This window comes from Thamnophis elegans, chromosome 5 (assembly GCF_009769535.1).
Source record: "Thamnophis elegans isolate rThaEle1 chromosome 5, rThaEle1.pri, whole genome shotgun sequence".
In the NCBI taxonomy this organism is placed as follows: domain Eukaryota; kingdom Metazoa; phylum Chordata; class Lepidosauria; order Squamata; family Colubridae; genus Thamnophis; species Thamnophis elegans.
This window is the reverse complement of record NC_045545.1, coordinates 56351186-56375434: the sequence shown is the minus strand read 5'-3', so window position 1 is coordinate 56375434 and position 24249 is coordinate 56351186. Positions and strand designations below refer to the sequence as shown.

At 35.2% G+C, this 24249-nt stretch overlaps 1 protein-coding gene and 1 long non-coding RNA gene across 7 annotated transcripts in view; one reads left to right on the top strand and one right to left on the bottom strand.

The window, feature by feature from the left end:
* LOC116508930 overlaps positions 1–23476 on the top strand; it is a 44564-nt gene extending 21088 nt beyond the window's left edge. Inside the window, exons 5-7 of the long non-coding RNA XR_004255444.1 lie at positions 3266–3408; positions 17756–17870; positions 19226–23476. This is a non-coding gene — a long non-coding RNA (uncharacterized LOC116508930). The remainder of the gene's footprint in view (positions 1–3265; positions 3409–17755; positions 17871–19225) is intronic.
* LOC116508924 (complement receptor type 2-like) overlaps positions 1–24249 on the bottom strand; it is a 59375-nt gene that overhangs the window by 7397 nt on the left and 27729 nt on the right. For 3 of the 6 annotated variants that reach the window (XM_032217766.1, XM_032217770.1, XM_032217772.1), the window contains 2 exons: positions 23090–23152; positions 12705–14108 (listed from right to left, as the gene is read on the bottom strand). The gene's annotated coding sequence lies outside the window, so the exon portion shown is untranslated. Of the gene's footprint in view, positions 1–12704; positions 14109–15540; positions 15623–23089; positions 23153–24249 lie in introns of those variants that run through there. The other 3 variants (XM_032217767.1, XM_032217771.1, XM_032217769.1) reach the window with 2 other exon arrangements.

Below are 24249 nucleotides of genomic sequence, written 5' to 3'. Positions count from 1 at the left end.
AACTCTGAGTCTGATCGATCACTATTAAGAGCCTTTATTAGGACTTATCTAGTGGCGATACGGGTGGCAAAATCTATGCATTTTTCCGCTCTTATTGCGTCCGCGGAATCTCGCCCAGCCACCCTGTTTAGAGTGACCCGCTTCCTCCTGAAAGGTGAGGAGGCGGGGGAACCCTTGCAGGGAAGAGTGTTTCTGTTGGATAAAATCACTGAGATTCGGACAGACCTGGACTCCACTTGGGCAGTACCAGATTTTTTGGGATGAGTTTGAATTTGTCATCCCTGAGGAAGTGGACAAGGCCATTGGAGCGATGAGTGCCTCCACCTGTTTACTGGACCCGTGCCCCTCCTGGCTGGTTTCGACCAGCAGAGAGGTGACACGAGGCTGGCTCCAGACGATTACCAACGCACCTTTGCAGGAGGGGTTTTTCCTGCAACCATTAAAGGAAGCAGTGGTAAGACCCCTCCTCAAGAAGCCTTCCCTGGACCCAGCTATTTTGAAAAACTATTGTCCTGTCTCCAACCTTCCTTTTTTAGGGAAGGTTGTTGAGAAGGTGGTGGTGCTTCAACTCCGATGGACCTTGAATGAAACGGATTATCTAGACTCCTTTCAGTCTGGTTTCAGACCTGGGTACACCATGGAAACCGCTTTGGTCACCCTGACCGATAATCTCTGGCGGGCCAGGGATAGAGGATATTCCTCTATCCTGGTGCTTCTTGACCTCTCAACAGCCTTCGATACCATCGACCATGGTATCCTTCTGCGGCGCCTAGGGGAGGTGGGAGTGAGAGGCACCATTTTATGGTGGTTCTCTTCTTACCTCTCTGACAGGTCGCAGTCGGTGTTGGTCGGGGGGCAATGATCGACCCCTAGGCCCCTCAAATGTGGTGTGCCACAGAGTTTGGTGTTGTTCCCCCTCCTATTTAACATCTACATGAAGCCGCTGGGTGAAATCATGCGATAGCATGGGTAAAGTACCACCAATATGCGGATGATACTCAATTGTATCTTTCTGCCCCGTGCCAGCTCAGTGCAGCGGTGGACATGATGTGCCGATGCCTGGAGGCTGTTAAGATCTGGATGGGGGTGAACAAACTTGTGCTCAATCCCGATAAGACTGAGTGGCTTTGGATGTTGCCCCCGAAGGACTGCTTGGATAGTCCATCCTTAACCATGGGGGGGTGAAAATTTACGCCCCTCAGAGAGGGCTCGCAATTTGGGAGTCCTCCTGGATTCGCAGCTGAAACTGGAACATCATCTGTCGGCTGTGACTAGGGGGGCCTTTGCCCAAGTTCGTCTGATGCACCAATTGCGGCCCTATTTGGATTGGGAGGCACTTCAAACAGTCACTCACACCCTTGTCACCTCGAGGCTGGATTATTGCAGTGCGCTCTACATGGGGCTACCCTTGAAAAGCGTTCAGAGACTGCAGTTAGTTTAGAATGCGGCCGCGCGAGCGATATTGGGTGCGCCAAGGTACACCCACGTTACACCTGTCCTCCGTGAGCTGTACTGGCTACCAATTGGTCTCCGGACTCAATTCAAGGTGTTGTTTATCACCTTTAAAGCCCTACATGGCTTGGGGCCAGAGTACCTTCGAGACTGCCTGCTGCCACATACCTCCCAGCGGCCAGTAAGATCCCACAGATTGGGCCTCCTTCAGATGCTGTCAGCCAGACAGTGTCGGCTGGCGGGCCCTCGGAGGAGAGCCTTCTCTGTGGCTGCTCCGATTCTCTGGAACCAGCTACCCCCGGAGATCCAAACCATACTCATGGCCTTCAGGAAAGCTGTAAAAACTTGGCTGTTCCAGCAGGCCTGGGGCTGTTAATCTCATTGTTGAGGTCCAGCCCCGATTAGAATGAATGTATGAGGGTGTTGCTGTTTTTAAACTGTTTCTTTTCTCGTTATTTTTTTTTCTTATTTTTTGTAAGAGTCCTTCGGGATTGGGCGGCATAAATATATTTTAATAATAATAATTATTATTATTATTGGGTGGGGCCCGACTAGTAACCAATGCCAAATTCGGCGAAACAACTGGCCGCTGTGATACAATTGTATAATAATAATAATACAGATTAACTATATTCCATTTGATAAAATACATGAGACGATAAAATACACGAGAGGATGGATAGATAGATATAGATCCAAGCTAAATCATTCAGATCTTCTCAGCACATATATTTCTGCTCTAGTACCATTATATCCTAATTTAATATTCTGTCTAAATGACTCCATTGATAGATTATTGCCTAGCTCATATATCTTTTTTGCTATGCACATTTAAGCTCATTGAAACATCTGTTGCAAAAGCTTTTGGAAGATCCACAAAAGGCTCTTAAGCATATTTGTATGTTACAGTAATCATACCTAGCTTTCCAGGGAATCACCATAGAGAAACAGTTCTTCATGGTGAGTATGTCAAAGAGAAACCATTAACTTTGTAGTAAAGTTGACCGAATTACTTTTTGTTCGAAGTTAATACAGTTTTGGATATCATCTGTATCTACTTCAAAAGTTCTTCTGAGCTTTGCTGCAAACATTGAATTTCTGCATGGCCCTAAGTAGAATGAATGAGTATACCCCGTAGGAGGGGTAGAAGAACAATGAGCTTAGTGCCATTTGCTGTTCATGCTTCCATGGAATATAATTGATTTGGTTGTTTTTCTGTCTTTAGGGCAAAAAAACAGGAAAATAGTCAAGACAATTGTTGCAACAGGAAAAATGAAATGGTAAAGGAAAAGTTTAAAATATGATGGAATTGTTGAGGTAAATAGCATATGAGTTAAGAAACCACTGTTCTACATCAGTATTCCCCAGCCAGCGAATGCTGGCTGGGGAATTCTGGGAGTTGAAGTCCGGACATCTTCAAGTTGCCAAAGTTGAGAAACACTGTTCTACACTAATAGAAGGTTTTGTAGGAATGAAATGTATTTTAGTTTGTAAAGTTGAAAACATGGGAAACAAAATCTTTTGAGTTTTTAGCAGATTTTTTTCCAACCCAGCTTGCTTACTTCAAAGATATTCTACAATATAATAAATTCAGTTATATCATTCCACACCTGCATCCTTTTCTGCTTTCTTCTCTAATCTATCTGTAGTCACTGTCAAAATTTTAGTGCATGCTAACCCTTTCTTCAGGGTTATATTTTAGAATGGGGCTTTCCCACTAAGTTATTTATTATAATGTTTTTCTGTTTCTCTAGGTATACTAATTCTTCTAACACATTTCTTATTAATCTAATTTAGATTAATTCTTTTACAGAGATGGCTATCACAATCTAGAGCTCCATCTTTTCTATTACTATGGTCTGCATCCTCATACTTGAACTTGCCAGGAGAAGAACATGCATCTGAATGTATTCTCTTCTAATTGGAGCCAGGGACTACAATAGCTTTCTACTACAGGTAGTCCTCGACTTACAACTGTTCTCTCACCAACCACTTGAAGTTATGACAGACTACACTGTGGGTACTTACAACCAGTTTTGAAGTTCCAGGGCCCTTCCATTATGTGACCACATTTCAGGTGCTGAGTAGCTGGCCTACATTTGCAGACATTTTCAACGTCCCATGTTTCCATGACCATGTTTTGCACAAAACCAGCTTTTACTTCCATTTTTTGGCAAAATAAGCCTATAGCAAGCCATTGCTTTGCTCAACAACCAAAAAATCATAAAATTGAGTTGGTAACATTAGTGACCTGATTTATAGCCATCACAACTTGTGACTAATGGGCAGACTCTAAGTCAATGGTTATCTATATGTGACCTGAGATGAAGAGTGTGTTATTATCAACAGAAAACTTTTTCTCTTCCTCTTTTTTCACTAAGAAAAATCTGCCAGCCTGTACAGTTTTCATATCTTTATATTATTTGGGGAAATGCCAGAAGTCACTACTCAATGGATATAGGCTGTAATAGATCCATATTTTTTTCAAATGAGGCATTTTGCTTCTCAGGTGACAAAAATTCAGTACTGTCTTACATATATGAATGTATGTAAATCATTATCCAGAGGGTATAATTATTCAGGAAATAATATATATTTATAATTCTGTGATATATTCTAATTGTACAGGCATATACAATGGCAGATATGTCAGAAAGGTCTAAAGTGCTATAAGGCCAGTGTTTTGATTTTTCAGAAAATAGAAAATAAATAGTTCCATAGGGGCTTTTTCAAGAGGCAACCTGACTTTCTTGTTTTTCTTTGAAGATGTTTCACTTCTCATCCAAGAAGCTTCTTCAGCTCTTCAGAAGCTTCTTGGATGAGGAGTAAAACTTCTTCAAAGAAAAACCTGAAAGTCCAGTTGCCTCTTGAAAAAGCACCTTTGGGACAACCATGACCTGGATGACTGAGAATCTCCATAGACATTTAGAAGAACAGTATTTACTCTGATGTCTTGGGTACAATCTCCATTGTGAGAAGAGACAGATAATGAGATTTTGCATTGTGTTCTTTTAAACTTAATTTCATTTTAGGATTGTAAAGGCAAGAAACAGATTGAAAAGTTGCATGTAGCATACATTTGTTTTTTTAATCATATAGGATGATAACAACTTGATTTTCCACTCATATGACCTTGCCACGATACTTGTTATGATGGGGAAAGTGGAAAGCTAGCAATATCATCTTAATGTAGTTCTTTATTCATTCAGTATGTTAGCCATTGTATAACAGAATGATCTTGAGTGATTTACTGTATATAACCCACATAAAACAAGAATAAAATTAAGTGAACTTCAAATATATGTAAACTTTAAAAACAGAAAAAAAACATTTAGATTGAAAGAGACTAAAACATTATGCAGCACTGATAATTAAATCTACAAATACCTTTCTGAAAGAAATTCAAAACATGGACTGAACATTAAAACATAACTGTTTTAATGGCCTACAAGAAGAGTTACCAAAATCTGTTGCCAAAAAAAAGATATAAAAGACTGATATCTTTGGAACTATAATGTGTGGTGGCTGTCATTGAGAAAGATAACTCATGGATTAATGCTACCTTCGTCATAATATCTGAGAGTATCCAGAGCAGAATCTTGAATGGCTATCTAGGACATTGGTAGGAGTATATATTTTATTTTGAAAATAATTGATATTAATGAATTCATTATGTATTACATATCATTCCATATGACAAATCCATTTTAGTCTAATCCAGTCATGAACGTAGATTCTTATTGTAAACCACAGACCCTCAGGATACCATTTGATTTGTTGAGAATAAGCATTTGTCTGATATGATTATTTTCATGTTGAATAAAACTTGTTAAGTTTGAGAGCCACAGACCACCAAAACAATGAAACGTCTCTTTCTGTCCCTGGCAGAACAGAGTTTGGCAGGCTGTGCAGCAGGAAACGAAATAGATTCCTGTTGAAGCAGATTCCTTTGCATAATACCTCTTATTATTATCTGCAATGAATTAATAACTCTCACTACTAGCTTTTTCAGAAATTACTGAGAAAGTTTATTGAGAAAGAATATTCTATTAAAATAAATAAATAAAATTTAGGTTCAGATTTCTGTACACAATGTATGTGTATCACATACTTTAAAATAGTTGATGATGTTAGTGTAATGTATACATTTTGCAAATAGCATTTGCATGCATTTTCAGAATACTGTATGTAACAAAGGTGGATTTTTTCCCCCTTTGGATTACTGTATTTTTGTCAGGGGCACTATTTGCTAGGGAGAAGAAAAAAAGCTTTTGGCCCAGAAAAGGTGAAACAAGAATCTTCCCTCTCTTTTTGACATATTTTCTTCCTTCAACCATTTCCTTCCCCGATATTTTTCCAGAAAATTGCAAATAAATTAACAGATTATTCTTCCTGAAATAAAGAGATTTTGAAATCCATCCAAGGATCACCGATTATCCATCCAAATTCTAATGGCAGAATTAAAAAGTAAAATTTCCTTTTATGTAACTTTACTAAAATTTTAAAACAAAAGATTAAAAACTAACAAGAACTAATATTTAGAAAGGAGAACAGAACAAAGATAAAAAGTCAGAACTGAAAGACAAGGAAAAAAGATTATAAAGAAGTTACTTCCAATTTTCTTTCACATAACTATAGATTTTTCAGAGTTTAAGATGCACCTTTTCCCACACTAAAAGTGGGTGAAAATTTAGGTGCATCTTATAGACCAAATATGGGTGTTTTGGGCCTCCTGAACCCTCTGTGTGTTATGTTTTCCCTCTCCCTGGCCATCAGAAGCACTCTGCAGTGCTCTGCACGTCCTGTTTTCCAAAAATGGCCCCATTTTCGGGCAAAAATACATCCATTTTTGACCTTCAGAATGCTTTTAGGGGCCAAGGAGGGCAAATAAGCATTGTGCAGTGGACCTGGGAGCCCAAAACAGGCCTGGTTTTGGTGAAAATAGGACATGCGGAGCACTGCAGAGTGCTTCTGGGGGCCGGGGAGGTCGAAAACGCGATGTGCAGAGGCCAAAACGTTTTTTCTTCTTCTTTTCCTCCTACAAATTTAGGTGCACCTTATAGTCCGAAAAGTACAGTAAATTGAGCTATGGTTATATCATTTACATATTTTCTATTATCATTTTTTAAAAAAAAATTAGAACCATCTACCATCATTTTGTTTTTGGCAAAAAGTCAGTAAAGAGTTTCTAATCAACATTAAACTTACAGAGCGTCCTTTCTCTACTTAAGCTGGCCATCTTAGCAACTTCATTATTCATTGCTCTCTTGTGGGTAAAACCAAATCTTTCTACCTCTGGACATAATAATAGTCTCACTGCAGTTACAAAAGGAAAGTTTTATGGATTTTTCTAATTGCTTATCCTTCAGTTCCAAAATAAAAGCTTCTAGTTTTAATTGTATATTAATCCTTAAATATTATATATAATTCCGTTTAGAATTTTCCACCTTTTTATTCTGTCCATCAAGCTTAATAAAAATACCTCCCTTTTTTATTAAATTTCGAGCATAAAGTTGAAGAACCTTTATACATTCTAAGCAATGGTGTCATTGCTGATGTCATGCATCAATGATAACTTTTATCAAAATTATCTTTAAGACTATAACATAAGGTAAATTTAAATCATTTGAACAACATATTTTCCCTTAATCCATTTGTATATTGTAACCAAAGATTTTAGCCCATTTCATCATAATTATTTTAACAAAAGGTTATACATTATAGCAGTGATATGTTCATCATTTTTACACAATTCTATTTCAATTTCAGTCTTAAAATGTTTAACTACAAATTATTTTGTCTGGTTTATATATTTCTGATAGTTCTACATAAGAAAACCATTGACCTGAATATCTTTCTATTATCAACTCGTCTTCATTTTATTTTACATTCTCCTTGACCAAATGCTAATATATCAGAGTAAGTTAAGCATTTATGTTTAGGCATCATTTCTTTTCTATAAAATGTTTTCTATGCTAAGCACCACAAACTAGGTGTATATCTGTTCCATATTATCAATATAACATGTCTAACAATATGATTTTTAAAATCTACACTAGCTTTATCATGCCATAGATATCCATGCCACCAAAATCTTAAGTCATGTTCTTCTAATTTTAAAAGCCTTGTTTCTCAGCAGCATCCATTATTTTATCCAAACTAAGCAGCAAACTGCAAAAAATAATTTCAAATCACCTAAATTCTATTCTCCTCTTTCTTTTGCATCTTGTAACATTTTATATTTGACTTGTATTCTTTTCACTCAAATTTACTTATCTTTCTGCCATTGTTTAATTGAAACATCATATGTCCAAAATCGTATTATCTGAAATCAAAATAACATTCTAGAAAATATATTCTCATCACTAAAAATTAAAATTCCATAAATGTTATCATTTAGAGAACTTTGTTAAAAACTGTAAACAATATGGTGAAATTTATTTCCAAGTAAAGTGGTATGTGATAACACTGGTTTGCAAATTTAATCATGCCATATTCTAGAGAAATGAGTTAGGAAAAATAATGGCAGATCAGGTAGGCATAGATGATTTTGGAAATATCAAGAGATTAAAAATGGGTTTTAAAGTAAGACACAATATTATGAAGTTTGTGAAAAAATATTGTGCTAGAAAATAAATTTTCATATATCATATACCATATCAAACACCTAATCAAATTTCATTACATTGTACTCAGATTGCATGTTGCATTTAGTACTATGTTTCCCGAAATAAGTGCTTGGCCCTATTTTCGTGGAGATCTTATTATTTTTCAGGTGCAGGAGGTGGTGAGCGTGGTCATCTCATGTCTGCTGCTGTGTTGCAATTTTTTCAGTGAGGCCTTATTTTCAGGGGAGGGCTTATTTTAGCACATGCACTCAAAAGCCTGATTGGGCTTATTATCTGGGGAGGTCTTGTTTTCAGGGAAGCAGGGTAGACCTGTCCACATAGTCAACATTCATGGCTGACCCCAGAAAAGAGAGAAACTGACATATTAGATACAAATGTTTGACTTGATATGATTGTGTCCTTCTGTGTAGCTTCTTTGTTTTTTTAGTTGGCATTTGGAAAGGACTGAGTACACTTCATTCATAAATGTGGTTAAAAGCTGTGAAGGATCTATATTACTGAGCCTAAGAAACAATTGACAGTATAGTTAGACAAATTACAGATTATACAGATATTACTCTATTTAAGAATTTTCAAATTGCAAACTTTTGCCTATATGAAGAAACCTGTCCATAAGTCTATCCTAGAAGACTCTTGGAACTAGGAGTAGGCAGGAAAGTTTCTAGTGCATGCCACATATTCTATCATCTTTTCTGACTTTCTCCTAGAAAGGTGGTTATTTGACTCAGTTGATATTCAGTTTAGATGAAATGGAGCTTTGCTGTAAGAAAATAGCAGACAAATCTACATTTGGAAGGAGATGATGATGATGCCAGCCTACAAAGCTGCAAATAGGCTAACTGTGGTGCTAGATGACAGTGCTTCTGGTGATCTGAGCCTAAAACCATTGCTAGTCTACCATTCCATGAATTTGCAATCTCTTTAAGAACATTTCAAAGAGTTCCCTTCCTGTACTGTGGAAAGCTAACAAAAAACTTTGGTTCACCCTTCTCATCTTTGAAGACTGGTTCTTCCACTCTTTCATCCCAGAATTGGAGAACTATTTCCATGAGAAAAACATTGAATTCAAGATTCTGCTTATTTCACAAAGTACCCTCAGGGTATTTAAAATCTAACAGTTTCCCTGGATAATTTCCACCCAAATGCGAAGTTTGTGGATCTGCCTCCAAATGCCATATTCCTCCAGCCTATGGCCCAGGAGGTGATAGCAACCTTCAAAAAATATTCTTCATTGCACATTTAGGTAGGCAGTTTAGAGAAGTGGAGTGTCAGATCACCTTGTACTAGTTTTGAAAATTCCACAATATCTACAAGGCTATCAAGAATATCAATGCAGCCTGGAGCAAGATTACCTCTACAAACTTGAATAGGGTGGAAACGCCTTTGCCATTAGCTTGTTCATGATTTTCAAAGGCAGAAAGGGAATTGCAGTGTGGTTGATTGCTCTGAGCAAAGAGCTTCAGCATGACCTTGAGCAGAAGGATTTTGATGAACTATTAGATACACACAGAGGACTTCTCCAAGAAAGACCTCATGGAATTGAAAAGCCAGCAAAAACAAGAGGAAGAGATTGAAGCGCTGAAGTAGTTATAGACTAAGCTGATGGCAGAAGTTTTCTGCTTGATTGAGAAAACACTGCCATTTTTCAAGATGACCTTAACATCAACGCTTCACTAAGGTGTCTGCAGTTGTCCCTCATGCAATCCACAGTATCATCTATGAGAAAAAGAGGAAGGCCGGCACCCAGAGCTCACTGGACCACTTCTTTGGGAAGATGGAGAAGCATAACATCAACTCCTGAGGATGAGCCAATACGAGTCAATTAACATCAGGTTTTTACTGCAATGCTGCCACTTATGGAAGGTAAGGATTGTTATAGTGCATGTTTTTTATACTAGTTTGGATTTGCAAATAAACAGATTTGGGAACATTCTCTTGGACAGTAATCTGTAAGTATCAACTGTTACTGTACTAGATGTTATTGTACTATATTTGTCATTATGCATTATATTTGGTCATCTACTGTACAATAAAGCAAAAAAAACAAGAGGAAACCAAACTATATTGCATTGTCTTATTGTGCTAAAAGCATTTAGAAATTGGGTGGTTGATTGAAATGGTATAAGGTTTGTCTTTTTATAAATGTACTTGAAAGTAGTATTTTTAAAAAGTTGAATATGCTTTTTGTGGACATTATGTGTAAGTTTATCTACTATGCCTAGAATTATTATTGGAATCTAACAAGTCTAGGATAAGTTATAGATTATATCAATGAATAAATTATGGTGGTGTTAAACAAAATAGTGTCTGTGAACCTACATTTACCCACAAATGTCTCTTCTGAGATTTCCAAGGATCTCTGCTCCTGGTTTAACATATTTATTAAATATCATTTTTTTATCTTTTTTTAAAAATCTGCCTTTTTCATATAAAAACTCAAGGCAATGAACATATCAATACTCCTTCCTCCTTCTATTTTTTCCAAAACAACAATCTTATGTGGTGGGTTGGGCTGAGACAGAGTGACTGGTCCAAAATCAGTTTTGTGTGCCTAAGGTAGGTTTAGAACTCAGTCTCCTGATTTCTAGGTCAACCCTAACTGCTATACTAAACTGACTTTCATTTGATTGATTGTTTTTAATCTCATTTTTTAAATAATAATGCACTGAAGTGTGTGATATTGAGAAACAATTGGCAAGCATACTTTGACTTTACTTCTAACTTTCATTGAGGAACTCAAACCCAACACCCATTTTTACCCACAACAAAACAACCCTAGGATCATCTTCATATGCAAGCTCTTTGTTGGCTTTTTTATTTTTAAAATTAAAATAACAATGATAGTGAGTGGTTGCAGTTCTGTGCTTTTTAGATATTGGACATATCCCAGAACAAAGAAAACTGCTGTGATTGGTAATCAGGACTCAAGATTAGTTCAGTGAAATCTGATTTTTTTTACTACTTAGAAATACTACAAGTTTGAATTTGGCTACTCTTTGAAGTCTTGTTTTGCTTGTTTCCATTTATATTGTGTTCTTAGAATAGATTTGTATATATGAGAAAGAATATAGCAAACTAGATAAGGAAACCATACAGAGCATGGTTTGTGGATATATTTTTTCAATCCCTTTTTTCAACATGGCCCTAGGAGGTATCTGTATTTCTTATGTACAACAAAGTACCATGTGTGTATTTATCCTTATGTGGCTACAAAGATCAAACCATGGCATGTCTATTTATTTATTTATTAGATTTATATCCCTTCTTTCTGTTCAGTAGTCTCTTGCTGTTTTACCGCAGCAACCTATGAGTTAGTTTGGGCTAAAAAGAAGTGACAGGTCCAATGCTGTGGCTAAGGATGAACTAGAATCCAGGTCTTTCCATTGTCTTTCTGCATCTTCTATAGGGATGCCTTAGGGGAAATGTTCTTGCTATATGCAGATGATTTGTTAAGTTTTTCAGTCTCCTAGGTGGAAAGGAGAAAGGTATTTATTTATGGTACAGGCTTTTTTTTTTGGCTTAAAAGAATAATTTGTAGTATCAAAAAACTACAGTTAAGTCTTTGCATGACATATCAGTAGGTTACATGAATAGCAAAATGCTGGAACTCCAGTGGAGCAGGTGCATATTTATAAATATCGTGGAATGAAGTTTCAGGCTTCCTAACATGGAGCACACATGGGCAAGTGTTGTCCAATGTACTCTCCACAATTGTCTTAAGAGTCTTCCATTCAAAGGGGCACTTTTTATTCAGGCAAATTGCAAGGTTTTTCTTGCTAAATATATTTTTCAGCTTTATGGTGTTCACATAAGCATTTTTAAGAAGTTACAAAGGTGTGCAGTTCAAATTTATAAGCACTGTATTTGCAATTCTAAAAGGCATCAAAATGCTGCTCTGTAGATAGAGACTATAAGTTTCTGTGAGTGCCGGACCCTGGTTCTATCTTCTATGTTCTTAACTTTTGGTTAAAATTGTTTGTTTTCCCTGTTCTTAGATACTGTTTTAAATTAAGCTGGCTAACAAAAGCTTCTAGCAAACTCCAATTCTTAGGTGTCTCTTTGGAAAGCCTCCGTCAATTAGGTTTTGAATAGAATAATCAGGTTGGAAGGAACTTTGGAGGTCTTTTAGGCCAACCACTGCTCAAGCAGGTGTCATCTTAAAGCAACAGATCTGGGATATTGATTTTCAAACAGTCTTAAATCTAATACTCAACTTCCAATCTTCTTTACAGCAGTTACAAACCAATGTATTATCCCTCCCTAAGATTAGATCACATAGTTACTTTCTATCCCTTTTTCAACCCATTTAATCAGCACATCCAGAAATCACAATTTCTATTTTTTTCATTTTCAAGAAAAAGTCCATAAAAGGTTTCCAGTTTTTTATATAAAAAAGAATTTGTTATTTTATCCCTGATCAAACAGATCAGTTTTCCATTTCTGCAAATTTTGCCATTTTTACAATTCATTCCTCAGATGTAGGAATTTCTCCAACATATAATAGTATTGCAGTAGCTACCATACACAAAACCAATGTTCCATGATTCTTTTTTAATTGATTATTTTTTTCAGTCTCAAACATTGTTTTTGCAATCAATTCTTTTACTTACATTTTTGGTTACCATCTTTGTTTTCTCATTATTAATCTTAAAATCAATTGGCACGCCAAATTCTTAATTTTGCTAATGACTTATCTATTCCATCCATAGAATTTTCCAAAATGAAAACAAAGTTGTCTGCAAAAGCCCTTAACTTATGTATTTTCAACTTTCACCTCCAATTCTCCATATTTTCTTATTTCTAACTCTGTTCATAACATCATACATATTTCCCATATCATCTGCCCATGATTCACTGTCACTTTAGCAATATGACATCAGAATTGGGCTCAAACAATTTATAACGATCTGAAACATCATTTTAGGAATAAATGGAATAGTACAATTAATAACCAGCCTATTATATAGCCTATAGATACAACAGTGCAGCTTTAGAGTAGAATTCCAACATCGGACATTTTAATCCCGGAGACATACTAAGTCTGAATGCTGTTCCTTACAGCATTAAGCAAATATAGATGGCTGTTTGTTCATTGATTATTTTATGTTGCCATTTCTAATGATCAGTCTTTTCTTTTTTTAAAAAAATGCAGTGAAAATCCAAAAAGGCAAATATGTAAAATTAGATAAGTTTTTACTTTAGTTTTCCTGATGGCTTGTGACATTTTGGCCACAAACAAATGAATAAAAACTGGTGTTTCATAACTTCTTCAGTAGGGCCAGTTTCAATTAAAGAACAAAACAAAGTAGTACATATTAGCTGTTGCAAAACATCTTGCGTGGCAGCATGATGATTTGCATATGTTGCAGGAGGCATCATTGTCCTGTTCATGTTGACATTTTACATGTCCTTAAAAGGACTCAGGGAGGGAGATGAAGGCAGCCTGTTGTGTTTATTACAAGTAAAGTGATTAGCTAATAACAATAGCTTTTGATGTGAACACTTTTCACAGATATTGTTTGGTTCTTTTAAAAGACCATCTTTCTGAAGAATGTTCCTTTTAAATAGAGTCTGCAAATGAGTTTATTCCAGCATTGACAAGTAACTTGATAAAAGCTTTCAACTGTGAGAGGGGATGTTTCATGCCCCTAAGTTTAAAGATACCTTCCTAATACATTTATTTTCATACATTTAAATGCCTTTCTTTATAGTTTGCATTTCAATGCAGCATGTAAATAGTAGGCAGCCATTCAAGGCAGAAGTTAGGGATAGGTAAAGATGTCTTCTTAAGAACTGATCATTTCTTTTTGTGTTTCTGTAAGTTTACATGTAAAGAATGCCTTATCTTCTCAGGCTGCACAAATTAAAAACATTTCTTTATCTTCTGAAACAAAAAGTCAGTTCTTTGTATAGTGCCTTTGTGTTGCAGATTTGTGGGGTATTCATATTTTTTTTCATTGGGCTTCCATTCTTTGTCCTTTCAATAGGTAAACTCTTGTTTCTCTTCAATGTTCAATCAATCTTGTTCTGTGTTCCAACATAAATAAAATACCCATATATAATTACTGCTATAAGGAAATATGTTTCTGCGCTAGTGTTTGTTGATGTTAAGTGTGGCCTATACTTCTCTACATGTGATTCCTCTCCTTTTAATGAGACCTGGAAGAAGGAAATCTGGTCCCTGCATGTCACCCATTCATTTTCAAGACTACATTTAAATATCTTTTTTTGCCATTATTGTTGTTCCTTTCAGTCATTAGTTTTCTTCCTCAAAAAACCCACTGGTACAAATTAAAAATTGTAGTTTCTTTTTAAGGAGTGAAGAATGAATAAATGAATAGTTCAAATGTATTGTAGCATTTGACCCCATTCATTCATCAGTTTTATTATTTCCTTCTTACATGCCACCCAACCTACTCTAACAATTTAGATTATCATCAGCATGTTGAGGGAAAGGGAGCCCTTGTTTTATGCAGAGTGATTAGTAGAAGGTTGTATATACAGAGTACCCTATAAGCAATTACAATGTAGAAAAATTACAACAATCCTTCTTATTAGGATGAGTGTTGCATATCCATGTAATTTTTCATGCATAATTACAGGCATTTAACATAATACAAAAATTGTTTTCTTCATCAGAAGCAATTATAAAAGTAGATTCCAAATATATTGTGTCATTCCCAAATATTGGAAGCATAAAGCCAGAATGTATTGATCGCAGGTTAAATACTTTTTATTTAGGACTCTAAATGTATATGGTGGGGAAATAACATTTAATTGGACCATGAAGAATATATCCTCTTTCCTCTTTTGAGAAGAAAAACAAATGTATTACCAAACACTTGAGCACAATTAACATTACTGGTATCACACTAATTTGCTTTGGTAGTAATCACAGCAGAAATGTTACTTCATTTGCCTAATTGTAGTGGGTTATATATCCATATTTTAAAGAATGAATGTAATGTTTAATAAACCAGGTAGATTTATGCTACCATTAAAAGTAATCTTCATTATATAGTTTGTATTTTAATCTATATTAATTCATAATACAAGTAGTCCTTGCTTAGCAATCTCAATTAGGCCTGGCAATTCTGTTGCTAAGCAGAAAAATCTCCTTTTTCCTAAAATATAATTTCTTATTTGTGAGCAATTTACTGATATATTATATGTTTACTTCTCTTCTGTCATGTTCTCATCAGACACTAAATAAATAATAGTGACATAGTAATGCCTTCTAAAACATTCTTCCAAATGATCAGTAGGCTGGTTGAGTATCTGATGGCAGAGTTTGTCCAGTTTCAATACCAATCATAACTGCCCTAGACATGATCCAAAAGAGCAGTAAATAGTATTCTTGAGTGCGAATACACTTTCAAGTGAAAAATAGGTTGCCAGGGATACAGAAGAAATTTAATTACTTCTTTGAACACTCAACAAATTAGTCATTTTAACTTACATTGATAATTCTCTTTAAAAATCATTATTCTGCATACTAGTATAGAATTCTTCAGAGTTGATTTCCAGAACTGAATAGGTTGCTAAAAAGCAATAATATTACTTCACAAGCCTGTTCAATTTTTTTGAAAAAGTACTTCATATGTACAATCATTTTCTTTTGCTTGGAAAAAAGTAAAGCAATGGGGATTGGCACATCTTGCAAAGCATCAATATGAATCTTGCAAATATTGCTTAATGCTTTAATTATTTGAAAATAGGTATATCACACATGCTCCTAAATGCTGCAGAATATCAATTTTGAAGGCTTTGGACAGTATAAAAGTAATAGTAGTGATTTGATTTTTTTTAATTTAAAAGCCATAGTTATTTAGCATTTAGATCACTTACCCACAAGAATTAAATTATACTACAGTTGTATTTCCAAATTGTATTATAAGAATTGCTAAAATCTCTCGTACACATCAATGACCAATAAAATAAGAACGAGAGTAAGCTGAAAGTTGATGCAAACTTCACATAGTGGCCTTGTTCAGAAACAGTATGTCAAGCCAGCCTCCCTCAGCAACCAAGAAAGAAACCACTTAACTCCATTTCACAGAATTAAGAGTACTTTTACTGGTTATGAAAAGATAGCAGCTAAGCAAAGCAAGATATGAGGCAAAAGTGCGCGAAATCATACATATCAATATGTTACCAAACCCCCTCCCCCTGGTAACCCCACCCCACAGTCCAATCTGCAAATTCCTTAGGTGTCATGTGAGTTCCATCTTCAAGGAGCATCATTAGGTTGGTATGTAGGACGGTTGGCCTTGACCACACCAAGCACTATCTCCAGCACGTGCAGTAGATGGTGAGAACAAAACTCCCTTTTTACAAACTCTCCTGTGCTTAAAACTTCCCTTCCCAAATACCACCACCCCTCCCCGTTTCAATGGCAGCCGAAAGCAATTAGCGAAACAGAGGCTGACACAGTAATTTAATACAACTCAGTAAAGATTGGGTAATTGTTAATTCCAAAATCTAGGAGAAAAAGTTACAATGAAGATAATTTAATATCTAAATATCCTAACTAGTAACAAAATGTATTAATGCTTCCAAACTTCTAATCTAAATAAAAGTGATGCACAAAGGAAGAAAGAAGATGCTAAATATTGATCAAGACAAAACATATCACCTAGAAAAATCAAAAATAAAAATAATGCCTTTGTTATTCAAAAATGATTGCTTTCTTTCAAAAAAGAAATTGTGGGATAATGAAAGGAACAGATGGAGATATGTAAAAGTCCACCAGGGAATAAAATGAGGGATTAGATGAGGACAGCGTTGAATAAGAAGCTTGAGAGAAAAGAAAGGGCTGATGTTGTAGGAGAAAAGAATGGTTGGAAATAAAAGGAAAGCATATAGCTGAGAGACAAACATAAATAGTTTCAAATTGTGAACTTTCTGTGTGGAATGAATTACAAAAATGCCAGTTAAATTATATTAGAGGGAAGATGGTTTATGATGAAAATCACTTCAGTACTAATTCTGAGAAAATCTACCAGTCAAATAAGCACTCTGAAGAACTAATGAACAAATAACCTATTTGCGTAAATGTATTTACTGTATAAGAGCTAGTATAGTATAGTGGTTAACCCATCAGGCTAAAAACTGGGAGACCATGAGTTCCAGTCTTGCCTGAGGCACAAAGCCTTGGGCAGTCATGTTCACAGTTCTAGGAAGGAGGAAATGGAAGACCACCTCTAAAAACACTTGCAAAGGACACTCCAGAGCTTGCCATACAGTCTCCAAAAATTGGACATAACTGAATGGAAGAAAAAAAAATTATAAGGAAAAACGTTAAAAAATAATGAAAGACATAATAAGAAAAGGAAATTAAGACAAAACATTAGCAGAAAGGTTGTATGAGTATGTCCTAAGAGTAATCCTACAATCAAAAGAAAAATCGAATCTATATAAAAGGTTCCAAAAAGTTAGGAGAATCTTTAATATTAAATGCAACCAACAATCCAATAAAGAGAAGAATTTTTTTAAAAATGATCCAGAATATGATTCTAATACATAAAATAAGCTTCAAGAAAAAAAATCTGATCCAGGATATTGAAATGATAATGAAGAGGCAGAGAATAAGTTGAATAAGAAATAAAGATGGAAAGCAATTGATATAATGTATTGTGCTAATCTGAATTGGCATCAATGTTCTTTTTTTTCAGTAAAAGTACTACAGAAGAATTAAACTAAAGAAGATGATAATGATGAACAAAGTCAAAACTTTAAGAAAGTAGTTTGGTTAAATGCTTGTGGCTTACTACAAGAGATAACCAAATGGTAAGTGCTGTAGAAATAATTTTGATATACAGATAGTCCTTGCTTAAATACTACCCTGTTTATGACCATTCAAAGTTATGATGAGCATTGTGGTGTCCCTGTTGTCGCATGACTGAAACTCAGGCATTTTGCAATCAGTGCATGTGATCACCACCTGTGAACTTCACATTTGGCTTTCAAAAAGATAATCAATGGAGAAACTGGCTAAGAAATGAAAATTACAGTCTTGTCTCACTTAATGACCAGAGGTTGATTTTCATTTAAAACCACAGAAAATATTTGTGACTCAGGGTTGAAATGAGGGGTCCTTGGTGCTTTCTTAGCTTGCTTGTTTTCTTGCAGACTTTTCATTGCCCTAACTAGGTGACATAATCAGTGCTAGTAAGGAGTGCTGTTTGCTGTTAGTTTATATTCTGGCGACTTGCCTATCTGTGTAGGTGGAAGTGGTCTTAGAGATTCTTTGGTTGGGCTGTTTACTGATGCCTCTTTGGCAATTTCTTGATTGGGGTATTATTTACTTCACTGTTGGTCTAAAGTTAAGCTTGGAGTTTACTATGTTGATCAGGGTGCTGATTACTGGTGAAGATGTGCTGGAGTATTTGTTCTCTTTTGGACTGGTTGTCTCTTGTGTAGTCTATAGATGTTGTTAACGTCTATGTGTCTATTGATGGTTGACTTTTCAGAAGTGCCAGGCTTCTAGAAATTCCCTGGCATTTTTGGACTTGGCCTGGTCTAGGCGCGTCACATTTTCCCAATTGAAACTATGGTTAAATTTGTCTATATATTGTGAAATGATTGTTTCTTAATTGGTTCTATGCTTTGTTATGTCACACTCCTTTTTCTCTTTTATACTTCCTGAACTTTTGAGGTCCAATCTGGGAACCAATTCACTATAGGAGTGATAGCTCCCCTTCATTGGATATGCTTAAATTGACACTAGTCAGGCATTTTTTAGGAATGTTTGAATTTCTGCATTAAGTAGAAGATTGGATTATGTCGCCTAATAGCACTTATCATTTTTATTTGGGAATAATATATCCAGAGTAGACTTGCAAAATATACATTGCAAGGAATAATTTGTTCTAATAGTATAATAGTAAAAAATTCAACTGGATGTAGTTAATGGTCATTAATTTTAATATGCTATAGTAATGTTTTTTATATGCTATACATATAAGAAGTAACTGCAAGCTTCCCATGCTAATAGATAGTTTAATGTTATATTTCTTTATTAAATCTATTTCTTTATCAGATAGAATATTCCCAGTTTTTAAGTATTATGTTGAACGAAATGTTGCTATCTATTTTTGCTATTGTATGTATTAAACAAAAACAACAAAAGAATTTCCTTCTAGGAAACTTGCAAGATTTCCTATAAAATGCATGGATGCAGAACATGGAAACAACAACGCGTCTTCCTCTGGAAGCTGGTTTCACATGGTGGCTTAGATTTTTCCATCTCTGTATCTAGCACCATTTGAAATCAGTGTTCTAGGAGCAAGAATTACAGCACTGGATGTAGAAAAGAAAGCAGCAACAAAGCTATCATTAAGCAAGAGCTGAAATGTTAATTTAAAATAAGATTAAAAACTGATACAACAAAGGATGACTGTATCCAGGTCTGTATACATCACAAATAAAACTGGAACATGGAAAGAACCAGATGTCAATTATACACAACACTCTTCTGCTACCTTGAATAGGTACGTAAAATACTGCTTTTTTTGTGTTAAGCCCTAAGTGAATTGAAGCTATTCTAATAAGGCCAATCTTACATAACAATTTTACTAAAAGAAACACTCTGAATTGGGTTTTTTGGTATAAAAGAAATTGTTTGATTTTGTTATTAGCTGATTGAATAGTAGAACATTTCAATATACTTACTTAGAAATTAATCAATTCACCTAACTTAATGAGATTTACTTATAAGTATTTGTGCATATGAGCATACACTTAGTTTATCTTGAATGTGCCATTTGCTTCCATCAACCTCCTCTCCCCCGCCCCCCAAAAGCAGGTAATGGACACAGCATTTAGAAAGTGTATCTCAGTACACATATCAAATTAACAAATTAATGAAGTATTGTTATTAATACAGGAACTTCCGTTTTACAAATTGAAATGGTTAGTGCTTACCTTTAATTGGTATTAAGTCACAAATTGCAAATAAAAATATTCAGTAATCAATGACATTTAATCATCTGTTCAGACTAGTTTTTCAAGATAAATACTAAAGAGCATTTGCTTAATGAAGATACCTATCAGATTGTTAGCATGTTCTGCATAACCTATAGCACTTTTAACAACCACTGTTGACTCGGGAAAACATCTCTTACACAGGCTGACCGATTTCTCTTGGTGTTCAGAGTCTTAGTTTTTGTCTAGCACCATTTGAAATCGGTTATGATGTAGGGGGAAAAGCAACTACGCTGGAAGTGCTGGACATACTTTAAGATGATTTTGGCTAAAAAAGTATTAAAGTGAGAGACCATGTATTGTGATAGAAATAATGCCTTTTCTGTTGCTTGTATGTACAGAAACCTATTCTCCATGGTACATTTCACATTGACAAATACTTCTATAAAATTATAAGTTAGGTTTCTTTAATGTTATGCAATCTTGTTGTACATTGATGGTAATAATTTGTTTTTGTTGTGTAAAATTTAACATTTTTAGAAGTAAGATGCATTGAATTGCTAATGTATGAACATTAATGATATACAATAGCAAATATGCTGCGAGGACAAACTTCTAGGCAAAGCGCATAGAAGTGCCCCAAACAGCTCCATAGAGGCATCAAAGTGAGCTTTCACATTCCAGCTTTCACATTTCTTCAGGAAGTTTTTAAGCTCAGTTAAGAATAAGGTAAAAGAAAATTGGAAATATTTATATCTGCAGGCTACTACTGCCACCATCTGGGGAAGGCGAAAGGAAGACTGAACAAGCAGTTGAAAGTTCCTAAACTTTTTTGATTTTTTTTTAAAAAAAATTAACAAAGAACTCTGTAAATAGTAGAATTATCAGGTAGTAGAAGTTACTAAATATGATTTTTGGGAATAAGAGAGAAGAGAGACTGGCTGAGGAGCATCTTTCCTAGGGCTGAATTGTCTTTTGAAAAATTCCCTTCATCATTTTTGAAAAATTATTCCTATAACTGCACATTTCAGCAAACAACTCAGATCTCTCAAGCATTGTCATGATTTTACTTTCTAATCACTATATATCTTGGAATGATTGACCACTTTAGGCTACCAGATTTGGCTATATAAGGTCCTGGAGGCAGTTTTTTGAGATTGAGAGAAAAAAAGGGGGAGAGGAGGAAGGTTGAATGGATAATAAAGAGAGAGAGAGAGAGAAGATGCCCATATATTTCCACTATACATCTTCATCTAATAATACACATTCTTATTTAAATTTTAATATTTATATTTATCACTATTGTAATTATTGTATACATTATATTGATACATTTGTTAAAATTGCCTTAAATTGTAATGGAAAACTGATCTATGTATATTTAAAATATCTGGCTGTTTCTATTGCAGAACTTTGCTGTTCTAAAAAAAACCTTCAATAGTGTAGAGGGAAGAATTGTACCAAATGTTAAAAAATAATGTATAATTGATATGAAAGTGTAATAATATAACACCAACAGTAGATGACATTGATCTCTTATTTTTGTACAGTAACTAATTTCTACATTTTTGCCACCAGTGAATACATATCGATTCGTGATTGGAATTTCTCTCTAGAAAAATGAATTTGAACTGAGTTCAAGATGTTTTCTCAAGCACTTGTTGCAATTTCAAAAGCTCTTGAGTTCATTCTTAACTGATGCTACTCTATAAATGGAGCATCTTCTATTACCAACAAACAGCATAACAAAAAAAAAACCTCGACAAAAAACAAAAGAAAAAAATAAGTGATTCCACAATAGATTAGGAATATTTGAATACTTGCCAGAAAAAAACAGTTTTTAATAACCTCTTAAAGTCCACAAGGCAATGGGGTAGCTCAATGTCCTTTGAGATTTCATTGCTCAGTACTGTCACTTTGAGCAGTACCTTCTAGTTTCAGCTTAAGCTAAAAAACGTAAGTAATAACAATGTCTGTCTAGAAGCAGAGGATCCAGAGATGATCATCTTGGAAATGGATGCACCACAACCTCCTTCAATGCTGCTAACAACTTTCCCTCATGAAGGCACTAAAAATCTGAGGAATCCAGGTAGTCACTTCTCCATACACTCCTTGCAATAGCCAGGATTGGCATGAGACTAAACCACATGCAGCAAAAGCAGTCTAGAGACTACCTTTTTCACTTCCTTCATGTTTACAAACCTGAAAGAATCCCAAATAATATGACAAACCGTACCCTTAGCACGTCGAGAGGCATCAAAATATTGACAAATCCAGGTGAATTTGTCAGTTAAGTGCTATGCAAAAGACTGGGACCTATGAAATAGTGTGTAACTGGGAGGAAAGGGAAATGGTCCAAGGAAGATTTCTGATCCCAAGGAAGTTCAATGGGCAAGTTGATAGGAAGTCAGAAGTCACCACTCCTGCTGATTTTTTTGCCCATCCATGCTAATTCTGTCTCCCTTTTTAGGTAAGGAAATATCTCTGGAACGTTGACCTAATGGGTCATGGGTTGTCCAGTGTTAAACTAAAAGGAGTATGAGCATTGATGGAGTGCTGCTGATGGGAATGGCAAAACCTCATAAAATGTTTCTCTCAGTGTACTTGTTACATATTGATATTTGATATCTCAAATTGTGACTGCCACTCCTTATGAGCATTCTCAACCTATATTCTTTATTTCATTAGCAAATAACTGGAATCTATCATGACAGTTAAACTTCATTTATTCCCCCCACCAAAATTTAAATTTGTAAGCATTATATGGGAAAATCACACCTTGTTTGTTTTATTTCTGCATTTTAAGCTAAATGTGGATTCATATTTAGCTGAAGGAAAACCAACTACTAAAAATATTTATGTATAAAAAAGAATTAGATACAAAATTGCATTGAAAATTATTATTGCTGAGGTATGTATAAAGAGAAGGTTATCAAATTCCCAATGAAGTATTAGCTGGTTTCCATATGAATTAAGATACAAATTCCTAGGAGCTTCTGTTGAAAAGCTCATAGAATTGGGCTGGAAACATTTTAACTACTTATTCAGTATAAACAATGAATGTAAATGTATAAAGTACTCACCATTATTTGGGTAAAAACAATCCACAACACTCCACCAAAGCAACAGGATACAAGCCAAAGAACCTATTAAAGCCAAATAAATACCTTTTTCTTTATTTAATTATAGTTTTCTCTAAAAGCAAAGATTAAACTACAGACAGAAAACTCCAAAATAAATGGAGTAATATACTAGGAGGAAAAAACAATAACAATATTTAACATTAAAATGCTATGAAAATGTAGCTATCATAAGGTGTGTTTTGTAATGCACTCTACAGAATTCATTCTGTATAATCCAGAATAAAACTATTTAAGGTCACAATGAAAAGTTCATAATTGCTCCGGGCATATTTTAAATATTCCTGCCCCAAACAGTCAATTAATATCTTTCTAGAGTGCTTAGAACCAGTATCATACAAAACATACACAAAGTATTAAATACCATATTTTTTGAATATAAGAGGCACTGGAGTATAAGACACACCAAGGTTTTGAAGAGGCTTTTTTTTAAAAAAAAGTAGGTAGGTAGAGGGAGAGAGAGGGAGAGAAAGAGAGAGAAATACAGTAGGTAAGTAGGGAGAGAGAGAGGGTAGGTAGGTAGGTAGATAAGTAGATAAAGGGATAGAGAAAGAGATAGAGTGTCGGTAGGTAGGTAGAGGGATAGAGAGAGAAATACAATAGATAGAGTGAGTAGGTAGGTAGGTAGATAAAGGGATAGAGAGAAATACAGTAGGTAGGTAGGGAAAGAGATAGGGAAATACAGTAGGGAGAGAGTGTAGGTAGATAGATAGGTAGAGGGATAGAGAGAGAAAAATAGAGAGAGAAATACAGTAGATAGGTAGGTGTTTCTGCTGGCACAGCACTTGATCAATGTAATTCTCATCAGTCAAAGAGCTTTCCAAAAGAGGGGAAAAAAATTGCACTCTGCAAACCTCCCCCAAACGCCCCATTTTTCACGAAAATGTTTCATTTCTGCCCTCCCCAGCCAGGAGCTCTCTGAAAGTCTCCATAAGGGTATGCACGGTCATTTTGATGAAGGAGCAGGGCTTCAACAGGGGGAAAACCGCTGTATTCGATGTATAAGACACACCCAGATTTTCGGCCCCCTTTTTGAGGAAAAGAGGTTTGTCTTATACTCCGAAAAATACAGTACATATTTTTGAGGAGAAAAGTAACAAGAA